Raw genomic sequence first — 19,752 nt, forward strand, 5'->3', positions numbered from 1 at the left:
CGTCCCCAGGCCACCGCTCCAGCCAGGGACGCCCAGGGGGCCTGCGCTCCGGGTCGCCGGACAGCCCGCTGCCGGGAAGGGTGGCCACAGAGCACCCGTCCTGTGGAATGGCACAGACTGCGGACTCGTGTGCTCCCTCAGCTCTGACCGGTGTCTGCTTCTTCCCTCCCCCCCTTCTCTGCCTAAGGGTTAGTTTCCAGAAGGGATCCCAAAAGAGCCCATCCTGCCCCTGCTGCCAGGGGGCCCGGGAAGCAGCAGGCAGGGGCGCTCTCTCCCCTCCCTCGTCCCCCAGGCCCTGGCCTCACCCGCCCCCGTCACCTTGCCCCAGATTTCTTGCCTCACGCTTGGGCATTCCAGAACAGAACACTGTCCCGACAGCCGAGTCCCCTGGCACCCAGGCTGCTTTGTTTGCTGTGGGATTTTTGATCCGGGTTAAAACCCAAATGTCCGACTCAGCAATCTGACAACCTTGACAGCTGGAAGAGATGTTTGGTCAACACTTTATTTCTGTACAGGAGGTGGGGGGACCCAAGGCTACATTTGATTCCTTCTGTGCCAGGTATATGCTCGGCGGGACTGACTCACAGACACCTGGAGGGCTCGCTCCAAGGTCCCAATGCCGGGCGTGCTTAGAAGTGAGCCCCTTTGCTACAAGCGCAGCCCCTAGGGGAATGCCCATCCCTACTCGTCGTATCAGAAGCGAGAGTCACCCATTTTGCAGAAGAGGAGATTGAGGCTAAGGGAGGAAGTGGCAGCTTGAATAACACGGAGTGGAGTCGGGGGCGGGGTGCGTTCAAGGTCGGCCTGTCTGACGGGGTCCTCACTCTGCCCCACCGCACTGCTCCCAGCCCCCACCCAGGCTCCCCTCCCAGGTAGGGGTGCTGGCCTTTTAGCCCACGGTGTCCAGCCACGGAGGTCATGTGCATGCTCCGTCCTGATGGCCGAAGGCTCACATTCCCACCCAGCCCTGTGTGGCTGGCCACACTCACCGGGGCCCCGGGCTGCGATGACAGCCCAAGGTATGGTGTCCAGCCCACAGCACCCTGATCAGTTCTGGGATGATCCATAAGAGAGACAAAGACAACCAGGGGCACGTTCAGATGGAGGGGGTTCTGCCTGGGGAAGAACTCAAATCCCCTCGCGGTTAGAACCGTCTTCCCTGAGCCCCTGGGACAGGACTGATCCTGGCCCGGTCAGTGCCTTTACTCCCACCAAGCAGCCCACAAGGACGGTCTACACTGGTGGCGTCTCTGGCTCTGCCAAGGCATAGGCCCCCCAGGCTAACCCTCAGGGGCCAGCAGAGTCCAAGTCTCCGACCCAAGTGCCCTGGGCACCCCCTTCCCCGGGAGGTTAGCAGCAGACCAGACGAACTGGACAGCCGTGTCACCTCAGACTTCATTTTATTTTTATTTTTCATTTTTAAAAAATTTTTTAATGTTTATTTTTGAGACAGAGAGAGAGAGAGTGAGTGGGGCAGAGAAGGGGAGGGGCAGACAGAGAGGCAGACAGCATCCGAAGCAGGCTCCAGGCTCCGAGCTGTCAGCACAGAGCCCCATGTGGGGCTCGAACTCATGGACCGTGAGATCGTGCCCTGAGCCGAAGTCGGGTGCTTACCCGACTGAGCCCCCCAGGCGCCCCTCAGACTTCATCTTAGACGCACGCTCCCCTCCCCCAGCACTGGTGGGAGCCACACAGCTCTCAACCCGGGAGAAATTACAGACCTTTTACCACACGGCACAGTTGTGAATGCCATTCTAAAAATAGAGCCAGCCTCCCATTTATAGTCCCCGTATTACGTGTCACGGCGGCGAGCAGCTCCCTTTTACATGTGAGCCGGAGGGGGGCCTGCCAGGGTGTCCCACCCCCAGGGAAGTGAGAGCCTGGGATCCAGGGGCCAGAAACACGCACTTGGGGAGCGCGGTGGGTGCAGAGCTGGAACAGCCCGCACTCCCCCGGGGACGTGCGGGGCAGCACATCTGCGTGGTCCAAATGATTCGGCTGGAGGTCACAGGGATAGAGCCCTCCTTAATAACACCCAGTGGAGGGGCGCCTGGGTGGCTTAGTCAGTTAAGCGTCCGACTTTCGCTTAGGTCATGATCTCGCAGTTCGTGGGTTCGAGCCCCGCGTCGGGCTGTGTGCTGACTGCCAGCTCAGAGCCTGGAGCCTGTTTCAGAGTCTGTGACTCCCTCTCTCTCTGACCCTCCCCTGCTCACGCTGTCTCTCTCTCTCTCCTAGAAATAAATAAAACATTTAAAAAAAAAAAAAAAACTCCCAGCGGAGTTCTTTAACCATATCCTCATAATGCCGGCCAAAGGATTAGTTGAAAGTAAAGCATGGATGACACCAGTGATGCGAGGAAGGGACACGTCTCCTAGCATACCATCCGCACCGTGCAGGCTCTCAGCCGTGTAACACACCTTATCTAACGTCGTGCTCGCAGCCACTGGCCGGCACATCCACGACCCCCGGTGCTGGGTGAGTCTCAGGTAAGTGGCCACATGGCCTGTGGGAGCGCAGCTGGTCCTCAAACGCAACTCCCAGTGGCTCCCAAGCCTGCCTGGCGACCACCCCGTCAGACTTGGACGTGACCAGAATGTCTCCTGAGAATCCCCTCGCCTGAAAACATGCAGTGACCATCAGATACGGAAGCCCAGCCCCGTTGCCGGAGGCCTGACCTCCAGGAACCTCTCGGCCAGAAGCTGGTTCAAACGCTTCTTTGCGTCATTTTATGGCCTATTGCCTAGATTCCACACTCTTCTGTGTCCCACACTCGTCACGTCGGAGCAGTGCTTTCCTGGCATCAGGGTTTGTAAATGAATTGCGAATTCTCAGCCAGTGCAAGGTGCAGGGGGCTTGATCGTCCGTGTTTCTGCCGCTCGCATTCGCGTGCATGCTTCTGTTCTGGCTACTGCGCAGAACCGTGTAAGGCCGAGCACAGGGCGCTGCTCCTTGCTTAACACTGGTGTCCTTTGTACCTCTCTCTCAACACATCTGTAGCCCCTCCTGGCTTTTTGACAAGTTGTGAACGATTGTTTTCACTGCTTTCTGAGATGTCTTTTCTGGATCCCCAGACCCGGACCCTGGTTGTTGAGGCCCCCACGGTCGTCTCCCTCAGGGAGGGTTGTACATCTGCGTGGGAGAACGGAACCACCTGTCTCTCCAGGGTCTCCCCTTCTGTCTGGGGGAACACCCCTGCAGCCCTGTAACCTTCTAGAAGCCACGGTGAAATACATCTTCCATCAACCTGATGGCATTTAAGCCGGCAAATTCTTGGCAAGCCAACATACCCATCCTGGAAGAAGAGTGGAGACAGTACGTTGGCCATGACCTCTCCGACAGGAAACCCTGGTGGGGACATATTATGGAAACTAAACCCATCTTTACAGGCGGCAGGGAGGAAACTCAATAGCCCTGAAATTCTCCTTTTTCCAGGAGAAAATGCAATTAGGCAGATTTTGATTACATATGAAATTCTAAAATAGTCCCGCAAACTTTTTCTCCCTTTTTAAAATATATAAGCAAATGAGGGCTCTTTGCACCTGGCAGCAGTGTGACATGAGAAGCCCCAGAATCTTAACACCATCCAAGCCTGTGAAGGTCAATGCCGGGGTGGGGAGGGGGCAGGAGAATCAGGATTCTGATGGCGTCTACCAGGGGTATCCAAGTTGCAATCTGGAAAGAGTTGACCTTGAGGTGCTTCAAGGAATAAGGAGACAGGACTCTACCACCTTTACAAAGGCTTCTCTTTGCACCGGAACGGGGAGATGGCGGTGGCAGTTTAGAGGCCAAGACCTTCAAGGCTGCCCAGCTGTCCACCCCTCTCCCCCCCAGCTTCCACAAGGACTTCCGGAAGCCCCGACGCACCTCCAAAGAGCCTTTGTTCATTCTCTCTACTCCCAGCCGGCGTCGCTACAGTAAGTGTTTTCCCCCCATGCTCCATTCCCAGGGGACCTGTCCTTTGGAAGGAATAAAATGCTCACTGAGCACTTACTCTGTGTCTGATTCCTTCCCTACAACCACTATTAACACTTCGCGGTCAACACAACCAGGGGCGTGCAGGAACAACCCAGAGAAGTCCACGCGGCTAGGAAGCCCACTGGAGGCAGGATTCAAACCCAATCCTTTGCAAAAAAGCCTCTGCTCTTACCCCCCACACTTGCTGTCTCTCCAGTAAAGACCAAGAAGGGAGACAGCAACAAAGGAATGAATCCCTAATGGTGGAACCTTTGACGCCAGCTCTTGTGTCCAAACAGGCTAGGAAGTGGCCCTCAGATCGGCTCGGTTGACCCCAGCAAGTCTGCGGAAAGCCTGCGGTGCCAGGCCCGTGCTGGGTCCATGCTGTCTCTGCTGAGAGATCTAGATGCTAAGGGCAGCAGAGAGAGGTGCCCTTAAAAGGAATAAATGCACAGTTTTGCAGTTTGCAAAACAGGCTCCTGCCACTCTTCCCGCTGAATCCTCCCAGGAACATTGAGGAGGGATCGTGATGCCTACTTGGGAGATGAGAAAACTCAAGTACACACAGGGAACAATAGTAGTTCGATGCGAAAGACTTCATACCCCATTGTCTGCTTCAGCACACCCAGAGAAGTAGTTTTTTGACTTCAAGTTCTCTCCACTCCCACTTTGACTTCATCAGATGATTTATGTTTCCAAAAGCATATTTTAATGTTTACAAGACCGACTGATTTTAACCTCCCCCCTCCCCGACTCTGCACCAGACATCAAAAACTGTGTTTTTATAAAATAGGAGGAGGGAGATGGAAAGGATCCACTTACATTTTAAAGGTTTGTTGGGGTTTTTTCCCCCTGCAGCCAAGCGCAGAAAGTCGAAGGGAATCTGTTAACACATTGATTGCTTTGAGCACTATTTTAAATTAGCTTTCCGTTCCCCTCCATATGCTTTTCCATTAAATTTAAATAAATTAAAGTTCACATTTCTGGAAGAGATATGCTGGGTCCTTCTCAGGATTTGAGATGAATTTATCAGCCAGGTTCGCGCTGTCAGAAATTCATCAGCAGCCTGTGCTGATGACGCCAGGTTGGCGCCACAGGAGGCTGCTTGCTCTCTTTTAGGAACACGCTGTGGGACACACATGTCACCTCCCACGGGGCCAGCCCGGCTGCTGCCTGCACACCCTGACCCGGGAGGGTTTCAGGTACCACTTTGCCTGCCGTTGAGCCCGTGTGGCCACAAAGGACTGCCGTTTCTATCTGCTCCTGCTTTCAAGGCGCACGGTGGCTGCCGGGCTCTGCTTGGGTAGCTTGTCACTCCTTCCCCGCCCCACGCCTGTGGCAGCCGCACCCTCACCCCTACAAGCAGGCACAACAGATGAATTGGAACAGTTAAGAGATAGTAACGGGGACGCCTGAGTGGCTCAGTCGGTTAAGCGTCCGACTTTGGCTCAGGTCATGATCTCACAGTTTGTGAGTTTGAGCCCGGCGTCTGGCTCTCTGTTCTCGGTGCAGAGCCCGCTTCGGATCCTCTGTCCCCCTCTCTCTCTCTCTGCCCCTCCCCTGCGGGTTCTCTCTCTCTTTCAAAATAAGTCAGTAAGTTAGGGGCGCCTGGGTGGCTTAGTCGGTTGAGCGTCCGACTTTCGCTTAGGTCATCATCTCGCGGTTTGTGGGCTCGAGCCCCGCGTCGGGCTCTGTGCTGACTGCCGGCTCAGAGCCTGGAGCCTGTTTCGGAGTCTGTGACTCCCTCACTCTCTGACCCTCCCCTGCTCACGCTGTCTCTCTCTCTCTCTCTCCTAGAAATAAATAAAACATTAAAAAAATTAAAAAAAAAAATAAGTCAGTAAGCTTAAAAAAAAAAAGTCATGAATGTTGCACCCCCTGCGACTCTTTCCGGTACATGTCAGAAACCCTACCTGGATAAGCTTTGTGAGTGTGGAAAAATGATTTTCCCTCTACCCCTGTAGGTTCTTCACTGAGATCCTCCCGTAAAAAGAAAAACAGATGAACAAGAGAAAAACAGAAGTTGCGGAACATGGATACCTCCTGTATATGGATGTGGAGGAGAACAGGAAGACTAATCTGATGCCCCCAAATGGCCCAAGCCATTACTTTAAATATCATCTCCATCCAGCTTGAGGCAAAAGACGTTAGGTAGGGGTGGGGGCAGCCAGCATGGGAGACTATCAGGAAAAGCACAGTAAACAAGACTAAGGCTGCTGTGCAGATAGAAGTCCTCGCCTTCTCCATAGATAAGAGTTTCTAGAGAATTAGTCTTCCCCACTCTGGTACAGAGAGGGAGACAGCCTGACACATAGAAATCTCCCTTATAAATGGAGACAAATGGCTCCTGGAAAAGGGTAACATCTACTCCGTTTTCAGGGCTTCTGTGTCTGCTGTTTCTTAAAAGCAATCAGCCTAAGAGAATCCTTATGCCAAAGAGATGTATTTGGGGATGACAAATTCTGCTCCCCTCCGGTGAAATAGTGTCTTGCGTGTGACCAAGAGCAGAGTTGGCTTATGGCTTGAGTATGCCCAAGCATTCACTCAGGGTCTGTCTGCCCGTGTCTCCCTCTTTCCTCGGTTTCTCTTTACAGGTGTGGCCCTCTCCCCAGAGCAGAATGGGCACTGGGGGCAGGGCACCTCTGTGGCCCCTCCCTGCCCCCCGACTTGCTTACTGGCGAGGCTCAATCCAGCTACTATGAGACAAAGGCCACGCTGCCCCTGGGGTTGCCTGTGTGCCCTGGACAGAGACGGCCTCCAGCTCTCTCAGAATGCTCTGGAACACAGAAATAATTGCCCAGCCACCTCTGTTGATCTATGTGGGACCCTGGAGCCCAGTAGCAAGGATTTGAACCAAGTCAACAATACAGAGACACCTCTTCTGAGGTCCTCGATGATGGACATGGGGGAAGGGTCCCTAAAGAGGGTCTGAGGAGGAGGAGCAGCAGTGGCATCCGGAGAGAGAGGCCACCAAAAGTGAAAGAAGTGACCAGGGCCCCAGAAGAAGCAGGCAGAGGGAGGTTGACTTGACGGTTCCCTTGCCCACCAGGGCCTCACACCCCGAGAGGAGAAAGCCATCGTAGAGATGAACAGACCGCTGCCCAGGAGCCGGCAGGCTTGCTGAAGGAAAGTCCCTCCAGGAGCTGGCATCAAGGAGACCACGATGAGGCGGAAGGGGAGCCAAGGCACCAGCTCAGTGGGGTGGGCGACGGGGAGCTGGGCAGGGGCCTTGGAAGCCCTGCGTGGTGGACAGCAGATATTGGAGGAGGAGGGTGTGCGGGGCAGGACATCACAGCTCCAGTTATAATCGGGGGCCTCACCAGGGCAAACGGGTGGATAGAAAGATCCCAGGCGGAACAAGCCCTCTTGTTCATGCAGGATGGAGAAATCCACACCAAGATTTGTGCTTTTGCTGCAAACGTGACTCATTTTCGCCAGGAGGTGAACTTTTTTTCAGACATACTCAAAATAGTATTTTGGGTTCATCTGGCAACATATCTAGCATAACTGGCGTGCGTGATTTTTTTCTAAATATATGGGTTGTTTTTCTAATGTTTCATACGTAAGGAGTGTGTGCGCGTCTGGCAGATGAAAGAAGGTCGCCACCAACTCCCAGCGTCCCCACGCCATTTGGCCAACTCCAAGAGACGGTGGTAGAAGGCTGAGGATTAAGCTCCGGTGCTCCATTGGGTACCTGGTCTACTGTGCTTGGGAGGCAGGGAGGAAAGGAAGGAGAGAGACAAATACAAAACTTCTGAGGGTGCCTGGGTGCCTCAGTCGGTTAAGTGTCCAACTCTTGGTTTCAACTCAGGTCATGGTCTCACAGTTCATGAGTTCAGTTCAATCAAGCCTTGCACCAGGCTCTGTGCTAACAGTGCGGAGCCTGCTTGGGATTCTCTCCCCCTCTCTCTGCCCCTCCCCTGCTCATGCGCACTCTCTCTCTCAAAATAAATAAACTTNCTGGGTGTCTCAGTCGGTTAAGTGTCCAACTCTTGGTTTCAGCTCAGGTCATGGTCTCACAGTTCATGAGTTCAGTTCAATCAAGCCTTGCACCAGGCTCTGTGCTAACAGTGCGGAGCCTGCTTGGGATTCTCTCCCCCTCTCTCTGCCCCTCCCCTGCTCATGCGCACTCTCTCTCTCAAAATAAATAAACTTAAAAAAAAAAAAAAGACTTTTCCTCCCCCAAATTATTTACAGCATTATCTTTAAATTCACAGCTCTAACACAGTGACTCTTTTTATTTTTCTCATTTACAATTTGGTCCTTTTCTATCGACTTGCTAATTTTGTATATATATATATGTATATATATGTATGTATGTATGTATATATATATATAGATAGATAGATAGATAGGAGTTACAATCTTTCCACACATGAGGTTGTGTTTTTTCTCTTAACATTTTCTTAACATTTCCATATGTTTCCCCATATAAGTTTGTTTCAAAAAAAAAATTCAACTGAGTAAATTTGAAGATCTAATTGGCTTTATCAAGCGATCCATGAATTAGTAGCATCCCATTGACCAAGTAGAGATGCTCCAAGTCATTGTTCAAAGTGGAAGGTTTCTACAGGCAGGAGGGTAGGGCAAGAACATTATTAGCAAAAGAGAAGAAATGATTGTTTCAGGGCAGGACATCTTTTAGGGGGGTGATGGGAACAGTAGGGATTTTTATCTTTTTCTTTTAATCTTTTTTTTTATTAGTGATTGCCTCACTAACGGTGATCAAGACATCTCAGATTGACTTTGAAAAGGTTATTTTCCTGGAATAGATTGAAACTGTAATTTACATTCCTGGTTGGCTGTCCTGGGGGGCAAATGACTCGAATTTGGGCTTTTTTTTCCTTTTCTAACTGGGTTGAACGACCAAATNTCTTGATCCATTTGTCCGTTGATGAACACTGAGGCTCTTTCCATGTTTTAGCTATTGTGTAGAGTGCTGCTATGAACATTGGGGTACACGTGAACGACCAAATATATTAAAATGAGTAGATATGCCACGATATAACAAAGCTATTTTCTTATTTTCGGACATCACAGTCATATCTGTTCCTCTGTGTCTTGCTTTCCTATCCAAAGTACTATTACACACGATAGTGAGCATCTTTGTACACGTGGCTGTTGTTCCATTTGACTGTTTTCTTCTCGTAGAGTTTCAGATGGTTTCAGATGCCGGAATAAGTACTCAGATTGTATATTCTTTTTTTTTTTAATTTTTAATTTTATTTATTTCTAGGAGAGAGAGAGAGAGAGACAGCATGAGCAGGGGAGGGTCAGAGAGAGAGGGAGTCACAGACTGAAACAGGCTCCAGGCTCCGAGCTGGCAGTCAGCACAGAGCCCGACGCGGGGCTCGAACCCACGAACCGCGAGATCATGACCTGAGCGAAAGTCGGACGCTCACCCGACTAAGCCAGCCAGCCGCCCCTCAGATTGTATATTCTTATACAACTCTTATGTAGTCCTGTTTCACCTCCTCATGTTGTCTTCCAGGCATATTGTGCCCGTGGATCCATCATGCCCCGGGCATCCGTGAGTGTGCCCACCTCACCTCTAACACTTCACCTTTAATATTTCTGTCCAAAATAACGCGTTCTTAAATAAGTCCAAATGGTGTCACAGTTTCGTCTCTTTCATTGTTAGCGATTTGTTCTTATCCCATGAATAATTTTTGTAGTCTTTGCTTGGTTATCTTTGGGAGTCTCGATTTTATAAATTTGAGTGAGCTCCATAGATATTATTATATTATATTATTTATATTATTTACATTATTTATATCATATCTTATCAAATTATATTATATTATAGTATAGTATAGTATAGTATAGTATAGTATAGTATTCTTCATCAGTCATGTTTTGAAAACCATGTTATTTTCATTTTTGGTGTAAGTTTTCTCCCAGTGCGTATCCCTTAAATTTTTTTCCGTGATTGTCATTATTCTGAAGTTTGTAGACCTTCCGTATCAACTCTACCAATCTTTGTCATTGTGGTTGTTTCTATTGCTTGTGAGACAAGCAATTCATCCATAGATCTGATAAATATTCTATTTTCTGTTCTGCTAGTTTATCTAAAATTTGGTTTTCCATATTGTATACTTGAATCTGCCTGGGCTTTAAGAGGTGTATGGTGCCCTGTGGATCCAAACCAATCTTTCTTTTCTGAATGATTGTGCTATTATCCAACACCATTTAAACACACTGCTTCCTTAGTACTTGTTTTGGAAAGTGGACTTTATCGATGCAAACATTTTCCACACTCCATTCCTCTGAGCTGCCCCACTGCCTATCTCTCTGGGCCTGAACCAGCTCTGAGATTTCAGTAATTTTGCATGATAGCACGCTTTGGGGCACAGCAGCTTCAGCTCACACACCTCCCTCTCTCTACCCCTCTCTTGGTTGCTCTTAATTTCAAGAACATTCTTTGAAATTTTTGCCTATTCGTATTTTTCAGAGGGGATTTCAAAGCATATTGATTTTAAAACATCTTTTGGGGATTTTAACTGGAATTGTGTTGAATCCACGTGTTAGCTTGTGGGGGGGATAGACATCTAGTCAATATTTTATCTTGCCAGCCAAGAGCATAGCTTACCTGTCCGTCCCATAAACTCCCTTTGAAAATTAGCTTGATTAATTCAGTTTGAAGGGCTGTGTTCTTGTTCCAACGCTGCCTCTATCTAGTGGGAGAATTCCAGCAAAATCTCCTTCCCCTACCCCGACAACAAGAGGCTGGACAGGTTAGTTGTTCAGAGAAACAGCAAATGCTTGCTTTTCTTTCTCATTGCAAGCTGCTCGGGTCAGGGATAGGCTCACTTCTTTCTTGTCCATTGGTTGGTTGGTCTCCTTCCTGCTTTTTATTTTTATGTATTTGGGGTTTTTTTTCTGACAGAAAGCAGGAGAAGGGCAGAGACAAATGGGGACAGAGGATCCAAAGCGGGCTCTGGGCCTGACAGCAGTGAGCCTGATGAGGGACTCAAACCTAGGAGCCATGAGATCATGACCTGAGCCAAAGTCAGATGCTCAACTGACTGAGCCACCCAGGTGCCCCCAGTCTCCTCCCCTCTTGGAAAGAGCTCTGCTCATCTGCCCTGTAGGTCACACTCCCTATATGGAGACCTCCCCCCCTGCACCAAATGACACTGCTTAATGTCCACCTGCTGGCCCGTGATTCCTCAACCCTCTTGTGTGTGGTGATCTGCACCTCAGCCACCGACTCCCATGACTGCCCTGAAATTGGATGCCTTCCAAACCCACAAATTCACACCATCTTCCATCCTTTCAGCCTGCTAGCTTACATGACCCTACTCTCACTGCTCTGTGACCCTGCAGGGACCCCAAAAACACTGATCCCTTCATTGGTCCCCCAATATTCACTCTCCGTGCTCAGGTCAGATGGCATCTACAATCATTACAATCTGCTAGAGGCAGCTGGTCCCCCACTATAGCCCCTTGGCCCTCCCATGGCTGCACACAGCCGCTGCTTCTTATCACAAGCTCCCCCATCCAGGGCCTCAGCCCGACCTTTGTGGGCCCCTTCTCCGTGCTATGGACTGAATTGTGTCTTCCCTAAATTCACATGTTGGATCGCCAACCTGCAATGTGAGCACATTTGGAGGTAGGGCTTTCACTAGGGAATCATGGATGATTGAGGTTACAAGGGTACAGTCCTAATCTGATGAGATGGGGGACTTTTATGAGAGGAAAAGAGAGCTCTCTCTTCTCTCTCCCTCTCTCTTCCCCACCCCTGTGCATGTGTTGAGGAAAGGCCATTTGAGCACACAGCAAGAAGGTGGCCGTGTACAAGCCAGGAAGTGGGCTCTCACTAGAAACAAATCAGCCAGCATCTTGATCTGGGACTTTCTAGCCTCCAAAACGGTGAGTTCCATTGTTTAAGCCTCAGCCTGTGCTATTTAGTTATGGCGGCCCAACCAAACTGAGATACTCCATAAAGGAAAAAATATTAAAAATTATATGTTATGACTGCATTGGTATAAAGACAGACATATTAATATTATATATTAAAACATTTCCTGCAAACACACAGTTCATTCCTTTTTTTTCCTCCTAATTAAAAAAGAAAATGGAAAGCAAAGCATCTGGGTGGCTCAGTCGATTGAGCATACAACTTCGGTTAAGCTTATGACCTCACAGTTCATGAGTCGAGCCCTGGACGTCTGTCAGCTTGGACAGAGCCCTCTTCAGATTCTCTGTCCCCCCTCTCTCTCTGCCCCCCCTCACTCATGCTCTCTCTCTCTCTCTCTCAAAAATAAATAAAACATTTTAGAGAAAAAGAAAATGGAAACCATTTCATAAGCCCTACAAGTATTTTGGGTTCTTGGCACCTTGCTCCAAAGGCTACGGATCACATGAGAGGTAGGCTGCCATCTGTAAGAGGTTGGAGAAAATGGCAAAACCTGGACGTCATCTGAGCTTATCACTGCAGAATATTGAACTTCTCTTCTGCCTAAAAGTCAAGTGAACCCGGATGCTGTCGATGTTGTGTGACAATGTGGCAGATGTGACAAGGGCCAGGGCTGGGGGGGATGGCCCTCTGTACTTCCATTTCCAAACCCATCATGCTCTCCCCCCAAGATCTGGGTCAGGGAAGGATGAATCTCAGACAAAAACCAGCGTCTAGCTGTAATCCCCTCCCCTGTGGTGAAACATCAGCTCAGTGAGTCATCACCAAAATCTGTCATTAGGCCTTGACCTCCACAGGGGAAACCTCAGGCCAGATTCCTCCTCTCCTGCTGTGGTGCAGACTCTAAGGACGTGCATCCATCTGAACTGGGCCGGAGGAGGGATAAAGGAGGTTTTCAGATGAGCACCTCAACCCCCAGCTGGTTAGCTTTGCGGTCCTCAGCCGCGCTTCCTCCCGATGACGTTTTGGAGGTGATGGTGGGGTTCGTGGGGTCCGGAGCCGACGGCCAAGAAAGGATTCTTGAAGACATCTTTGGTGCCACAAGGTGATTTTATTACAGTACAAGGACAGGACCCGCGGGCAGGGAGAGCTGCACTGTAAATGGCCGAGGTGGGGGGGTGGCGGGGGGGGGGGGGACCGTTTTATGGAGTCAGGGAGATAAAGTCAAGAGGGGGTTTCCAAAGAGACCTGCACGTGCTAAAGACGTCTTGGAGGCCTGACTATTGTCACACTAAGGTTATTTTCCCTCTAGCAAAGCATTAGCATTGATACCATAGGGAGTTCTAGACTTTAGGGTGTTGACGGGATTGCCTTTTTCTGGTAAACTAGTGGGGACTCTTACCAGTTTCACCATGTTTTTGTCCTTTCTTGTTTTGGGTAGCTGGGCGTGTCCAAGGAATATCACACACGTCCCACCTGGGACTGGGGGGTGGGGGGGTGTTAGCTTGTGTTTTGCCCTGAGCCTGCCTCACGCTCCCTCGTCACTCTGACGCCCCTGGGTCCACCGCTCCACCTCCCGCCTCCTCCTGGGCTCTGCCCACAGCTCCCAGCCGCGCATCAGCCACGCTCTCCTGCGAGAGGGGCTGCTTCTGTCTGTGCCCGGGGCACCCCGCATCTCCCTGGCAGTCTTGGGTACCCCACGCATGCTCCCTGGATACTCCTGGGCAGGCCACCAAGGGAGTAAGAAAATCCCCCCTGGCTCAGCCCTATGATCTTAACGGGCTTCCGTTTCAGTGGCGGACCTTTTCCTTCCCTTGTTATCAAATTCCTCATTTCAGGCCCTAAGCCGGGGCTGTAAATCACAGCTTCCCTGACAGCCCGGGACAGGCAAGCAGGGCACGGATGAGGAGGATGGTGCAGGAGGAGAAGGCAGTGCTTCTCCGGCCTTCCATCTCCTCTGAGTTCTGAGCCTTGGGATTGCGGGCGTCTGGACCTGGCCCTCAGGAGGGAAGAGAGCGGGGCACCGCGTGCAGGGCTGGGTGGCAATCGTGGCCACCTGGCTCTGGACGGGTTTGGATGCTGATGCCGGGGGAAGGGGACGGAGGCGGGACCTTGCTGTCCAGGACAGAGATGGACAAGGGACTGAATCCGGGATGGGCAGCCACCGTGGGCCACGCCGGGCTAACTCAGGTTCCCTCCTGGTAGCCTGGGTATCGGTCACGTGGTCAGGCAGCCCCTCCCACCCCTCACCCTTAGCCCAAATGAGGTCTAAAGAGGCCTCTGTTGTTAACTACCATCTCTGCTCCTTGGCTCCATCTCATTTATGGCCCAGTTATTAGGCTCCTCGGCTTCTTTCTCCGGCCCCACCACCCAGCGGGCGGGTAAACTCCACAGGGAAGAGCCGCCCTGCCTATCTTATTTTGTGTCCGAGCCCCAGAGCCCAGCAGGGCCCCTGTCACTGGGTCCGTGCTCAGGACCCTCCCATCAAGGGTCCCTTTCCAAGGGCCCCAGACAACACCTCTTCGGAAAGCCCGCTTCTGAGCCGTGGAGGAAACCACTTTGATTTCCACATCTGGAGCCCAATCGACCCTTCTGGACGCCCTGACTGTTTGACCAAATACACAGCACATTTGGAGGCTGCCATGTGGAGGTACTTTGGAAGTTTCCCAATACTGTCATAAAAATTAAAAATTCATCTCGTGAAAAATAAAAGGCAAGTGTAACTAACAGGGAGGTTGGCTGCATTGCTGGGAAGCTGATGAGGAACCAGCCACTGGAGAGAGTTCCCACCGTGCCTCGGTACAGAGCACACCAGCTGCTAGAGCATCTTGCCTGAAACTCTTGGATCAATCCATCTATTTCTGGCCCCTGCCTGCCCCGGGGAACGGTCCCCAGCGGAGACCCAGCCTTTCTTCTTACCTGTGGGGATGCTTTCTTTCAACTCCGTTGATAGGGGGCTGTCCCTCAAGCTTAATTTTCCTTCCAGCTTCTCCCCGGTGGCCTCCCAATTACAGATTGCTGAGCTCCCTTGAATAGGTTGGAAAGTGAAGTCTGCTCGGCTGTGCCCCACTCTCTTCCTCTGAGCCGGAGAAGGGACCAGAAATCACACACCTGAAAGGTGATGGATGCACAGGGCAGTTCCAAGTAGTTTACGACTGTCGTGTAGACCAAGGCCAGACTGCATAACTTCGCAGTAAATCTCAGGCAGTGCCGAGATCCATGACCCTCCACAGTTCTCTCATGTGACCCCCTCCATTGGTCATCTGACTAAAATCATTTTAGGATGCTCACCTGGGAGTGTATTGATCACTGAGCAAGACACAGAAATGCACATGTGGAGTGGTTCCATGGCCACCAATGCACAGGACAAGGTGCATTCGAACCCTCCGAACACTCACGTGGCTCAAAGCCTCACGTGACGAGAGATGGGTGGTCCAGTTGCCACTATACAATGGCCTCATGCTGAGCAGAGTTCTTGTCCCTTAGGCTTTGGCCATGTGACTCGCTCTGGCCACGTGGGTGGGTGTCATTATCGAGTCCAGCAAACAGCCTCAAATGTGCTTGCCCAGCGGAGTCCGTGGTCTCACTCTAGGGACCGTCAGGAGAAGAACACGCTCTTGGTGCTGCCACCCCTTCAGCCAGGTTCCAGAACGAGACACATGGAGCAGACCACGTGCCCCGGTGGCTGCCAGTTCAAGCACGACTCACAACGTGTGGGGACACCCAATCGCAGGCTGCAGCCCGGGCCCTACAGCCCAGAGCCAGGAGCCAAAGTCTAAGCCAGCCCAGCTGAGTTGCAGGTGACCCAAAGACCAATGAGTGATACTAAGTCATTGTTCTCTTAAGCTACTGAAATTTAGAGTGTTTTGTTATGCAGCACCATCATGGTAATCGCTGACTGACACAATATCCAAGCTCATACAAAGTCTACACAAGCACTCATGTGGAACACACACACACACACACACACACACACACACACACACACCCCTTTGCAGCATGTATAAACATTCACCATCCCAGAAGCTAGGATGGTCCCCCGCCACCAGCCTGTGGTCTTCTTTCTCCAGGCCTTCCAGGGCCACTGCCAGCACAGCCTGGCCTTCCCAAGGCCACCTGTGCCTTTAACATCCATCACCGTGCCGCTCAGAACTCGGCCCCCTTTATCTCGTCAAGTTGTTCTCACATCCTTTCTGCCAAGAAAGCCTTGCTTTTAAAGCCCTGACAGCTTACTATTTTTTTCCCCTTCCTACCCCAGTTGTTGAACGCCTGTCAAACTTGTGACATCCCGCTCTCTCAAGGGGAAAAATTATAGCTGGGATGTGTGCAAACGAGTCCTCGGAATGTGTAGCGTCCATATCCTGTGCTGTCGGCTCCCCTGACGGGCCTGCTTTTCCCACACTCATCCCAGCTGCTCTGGCGATGAGCCGCAGACTGATCCATTCCATCCATTCTGTTCTCAGAAGGGAGCAGGTGCCCCCCGCTCCCCTGCTCACAGCCAGCGGAGGAAGAAAGTCAGGGCTGGCAGAGCCCCGCCCCCCTCCCTTCTCAGAGCCGGCTCAGGGACGGGCTTCCCGGCTGCCTGCTGCCCCAGCCCGAGCGCACAGCAGCCCGCCAGCCTCACACAGACCTCTTCTCAGGCCCACCCTGCTGGGGAGGACTGGATGCTGTCTGCACAGGGGACCGCGACCTAGTCACCTGAGAGCGTTCGTTGGTTCAGCGCCGTGCCGGGCAGGCAGGGGAGACGCCTGCAGAGCCACAGCCCTACATGCTCCCCCATCCCCAGAAGCTCAGCAAGGGCCGCCCTAGGATTTTAACTGGTGCCTTAAGGGATGAGTAAAGGTTTCCAGGTGAAGCATGGGGAAAGGCATTCCGGGGAGAGGGAACGGCGTGTATAAACGTGGTGAAGGATGTGAAAGCCTAACATGTTTGGGGAAATGCAGAGTTCACGGAGACTTGACCCAGGGTGACTGCAGAAGGCCATGGCAATGGGGCCCAGGCAGTCTGCTGCGGCTGCACCATTAAGCTTCCTTTGCAGCCAGACTAATGGGTCTCGACCTTTCTCGTAGGCAATAGGGAGCCATGGAAAGATTTGGAGACGCAGGGACAGGCTTGCTTCTCATTGGATCCTCCAGCTGCGGGGTAGAAGCTGGACCAGAGAGAGATAGGCTGGGAGACAGGAAGGCCAGCGACAAAGGTTCAGGGAAGAGATGACAAGGGTCTGGCCTGACGAGGTAGCCTCGGCAGCAGACGGAGGGGACAAAGGCCAGTTTCTCTCTCTGCCTCAGCCTGCCTTTGGTTTGCTCACCATCTGTGAAGACAAGCAGGTGCCCACCGCTCAACTAGAAAGTTCAGCCTCCTCACTGTTCCTTCCCCTCCTTCATTCTCAGCATTGTGAACGTCACATCCTGACGGTGGTCACTTCAGTGCCTCTTGGGGGTGTCCCTCCCCCTCCGGCTGACACCTTCATCCGGGCCTTATCAGCTCAAGTGGCCCCCTGTTTTGGAGGACTGGCCCAAAGCCCAAGCCCCTGGGTGCCCACTTCCTTTTGGTGCCTGCTTCTTTGTCCTGCATCCAGCAAATATTTCTGGAGCAGCACAGCCGGCCAGGGCCTTGGGTATTGGGGGCTGTAAGTAGTGAACAGCACAGAGCAGAATCTCTGGCCTTTAAAGTATTTCTTCCACGGGAGAAAGCAGATGCTAAACAAGTTGCTGCAGGGGCGTCTGGGGGGCCCAATCGGTTAAGCATCTGACTTCAGCTCAGGTCACGATCTCACAGTTCGTGGGTTCAAGCCCCGTGTCGGGCTCTGTGCTGACAGCTCAGAGCGTGGAGCCTGCTTCAGATCCTGTTTTCCCCTCTCTCTCTGCCCCTCCCCTGCTCTCTCTCTGTGTCTCAAAAATAAATAAAATGTCAAAAGAATTTTGTTTTAATTGCTGCACAATTATCAGAGCACCACCTCAGGGAGGGATGAGGAACCCTGAGCCAGGGCCTCGGCATCTGCGGGAAGTAGCACAGAAAGTTCCAGCTGAGGCCAGGAGGCCGCCTGGGACCCATGCAGAGTGAGGGGCAGTGTGTACAGGGCTCTGGGGTGGGAAAGAGCTTGGAGGAGAAGGGGACTCGCATGGCAAGGCCAGGCGGGGAGGAGGCCAGCGGGGGCGGGGCTTGGAGGCCGTTTGGCCTATGTGACGGGTGGAGAATCTCCCTAAAGGCAAGAAAACATCACTGTAGTGGGTCAGACTATGGCTCCCGAAATATATGTTCACCCAGAACCTTGGAACGTGGCCTTATTTGGAATAAGCATCTTTGCAGGTGTCGTTAAGGTAAAGACTCGAGATGAGCCTGTGTACATGGGCCCTAAATCCAATGAGTGTCCTTGTAAGAGACAGAAAAGGGAACAGGGGAGAAGCCTGCAGGAGCACAGAGGCAGAGAGCGAGCCTTGCAGTCACAAGCCCAGGAATGCCTGGGGCCACCAGACACCAGAAGAGGTGAGGGAACTTCCTCCGGAGCTTCCAGAGAGGGGGGTGTGGCCCCGCTGACACCTCAACTTGGCACTCTGACCTCCAGAATTGTCCAGATAAAGTTAAAAACAAATTTTTTTAATGTTTATTTCTTTTTGAGAGAGAGAGAGAGAGCAAGAAAGTGAGCAGAGGAGGGGCAGAGAGAGAGGGAGACACAGAATCCGAAGCAGGCTCCAGGCTCTGAGCTGTCAGCACAGAGCCCGACGCGGGGCTCAAACCCCTAAACCATGAGATCCTGGCCTGAGCCAAAGTCGGATGCCTCACCNCCGGAGCTTCCAGAGAGGGGGGTGTGGCCCCGCTGACACCTCAACTTGGCACTCTGACCTCCAGAATTGTCCAGATAAAGTTAAAAACAAATTTTTTTAATGTTTATTTCTTTTTGAGAGAGAGAGAGAGAGAGCAAGAAAGTGAGCAGAGGAGGGTCAGAGAGAGAGGGAGACACAGAATCCGAAGCAGGCTCCAGCCTCTGAGCTGTCAGCACAGAGCCCGATGCGGGGCTCAAACCCATAAACCATGAGATCCTGGCCTGAGCCAAAGTCGGATGCCTCACCAATTGAGCCCCCCAGGTGCCCCTACAATTCTGCCATTTAAAGCCCAGCTGGTAGCCATTTGTTGCAGTGCTGCCCTTGACCTTCAGGTGCCTGCTGTGCCTCAATGCAGGGCTCATGGCCAGGAATCCTCACCTCCTGCCTGGTGTCCAGACCCCCATCAGGCAGGGGTCAAGGGGAGCCAGGCGGCCCAGAGGCCCCCATGGGACAAGTCAAGAACTTCAGGCTCAGCTTCCCCACCTGCGAAATGGGCACAGGACATCTGACAAGTCCCTGGAAAAAGCTATTTTGCTTCTGACCCATCGGCCACCCTGAGTCTGGACCCCAGCATCCCACTCCCCCCACAAACCTCACCTCAGATGCCTGCTCCAGGCACCAGACCACAAACGCCAGCTCTATCCGACACGTCCACAGTCAGAAATGATTGAATTCAACAGCATCGTTATTTTAAAAATAAAAACAAACCAACCACAAATATGAGGCAGCAGCAATATATTTCACCCTGGCCCTCATTTCCTGGAAAGCCTTCATTACTGCTTCCAAAAATACATTCCCAAGGCTCATTAAAGGTCCGAGGGAAAAATGGGGCCAGGGTCCCCAGGCCCTTGGGCCTCAGCCGAGCAGGCCGGCACCTGTCATGGACGTGTGAGCGGGGCCGTTTGTGTGCGGTGCGGGCAGGCTCAGGGCTGCGTGGGGAGGGCCTGAGCGCAGAAGCTGAGAGGCGCTCCCGGGAAGGGGGCCCGTCCAGAATATTCTAGCTTGCAGCCATCACTGTGGCTTGCATTCCAATTCCTCTTGTGTGTCTTCACTGTGTGCCTCCTCGAATGGAAGCCAGTCTGGCCCCAGAGAAGCAGAGGGGGCCATTCTGGGGGC

Source organism: Crocuta crocuta, unplaced genomic scaffold, assembly GCF_008692635.1.
Source record: "Crocuta crocuta isolate KB4526 unplaced genomic scaffold, BGI_CrCroc_1.0 scaffold466, whole genome shotgun sequence".
NCBI classification, from domain to species: Eukaryota; Metazoa; Chordata; class Mammalia; order Carnivora; family Hyaenidae; genus Crocuta; species Crocuta crocuta.